The sequence below is a fragment of the Macrobrachium rosenbergii genome, chromosome 3, assembly GCF_040412425.1.
Source record: "Macrobrachium rosenbergii isolate ZJJX-2024 chromosome 3, ASM4041242v1, whole genome shotgun sequence".
Lineage (NCBI taxonomy): Eukaryota > Metazoa > Arthropoda > Malacostraca > Decapoda > Palaemonidae > Macrobrachium > Macrobrachium rosenbergii.
In genome coordinates this window covers 41,093,984-41,095,072 of record NC_089743.1, presented here as the reverse complement: position 1 = coordinate 41,095,072, position 1,089 = coordinate 41,093,984, and the positions used below count along the sequence as shown (strand labels likewise).

Below are 1,089 nucleotides of genomic sequence, written 5' to 3'. Positions count from 1 at the left end.
AGAGAGAGAGAGAGAGAGAGAGAGAGAGAGAGAGAGAGAGAGAGAGAGAGAGAGAGAGAATCCCTAATGAATAGATTTAATTTAATAAACTTCCCATATCGGAGTCTTTGGAAAAGCACATGAGAACCAGAGAGAGAGAGAGAGAGAGAGAGAGAGAGAGAGAGAGAGAGAGAGAGAGAGAGACTGTCTAATGAATAGATTTTATTTAATATACTTGCTATATCACAGCCCTTTGAATAGCAAATAGAGAGAGAGAGAGAGAGAGAGAGAGAGAGAGAGAGAGAGAGACAGACAGACAGACAGACAGAGAGATGCATTTCACTGAGGAATAAGGATTGCCTTGTCCAGGGCCAACCATCTGTGATTCTATAAATTATAAGTTTTGGTGATGTCCTGATAAATCTCGTCTATTTATAGACGTCTCTGTCTCTTTTTCTCTCTCTTCCTAACCGAGCTACAACCCGTGACAGAGGAGTAACAAGCAGGTACTTAATTACTTCTTTCACTTCTCAAGTCAACAAATGCTTGCAGGTTTTCATAGGGAACCCAAACTCATAATTTTATGTAAGCAATGATTTGGGGATCGAGCGATATTCATTCAGAAAAGGTAACTTTCGACGAGGATGGGATTCGAACCCACGCAGGGAGACCCTATTGGATTAGCAGTCCAACGCCTTAACCACTCGGCCACCTCGTCTTGAAATGATATTGATAAATATTAAGAGAATATATAAGAGATACGATAAGGAAATAGTGACATGTCCAAGGAATATTTAGACTTCCCCTGTGGGTGATCACTAAACTATATAATTTTCATAAATTGTTCAAAAATCAGTTGAGGTTTATGGACACAAAAAATATTCAGAGGAAATTAGCAGCCTTTGACATTCACAGATGTAGAAACATTGAACAAAAAAAATCATAAACTGAGGGTCTCCTCTTTTAGATCAGATGCCGTTGGGTAACAGGCAGGACCACCAGGAACCATCGATTCTGGACACGCCTAAAAATGGTTTGTATTTTATGTCAAAAAGCGTTCCATTAAGAATTCTTATTCTTCTTTCCTTGACGCTCTTAAAATTTCATAAA

General features: G+C 38.9%; 1 non-coding gene across 1 annotated transcript; it reads right to left on the bottom strand.

Annotated features, from left to right (window-relative positions):
- Positions 1–615: 615 nt before the first annotated feature.
- On the bottom strand, positions 616–697 carry TRNAS-GCU (transfer RNA serine (anticodon GCU)). Its single transcript has one exon. It is a non-coding gene; the product is annotated as a tRNA-Ser (tRNA).
- Between the last annotated feature and the right edge of the window lie 392 nt (positions 698–1,089).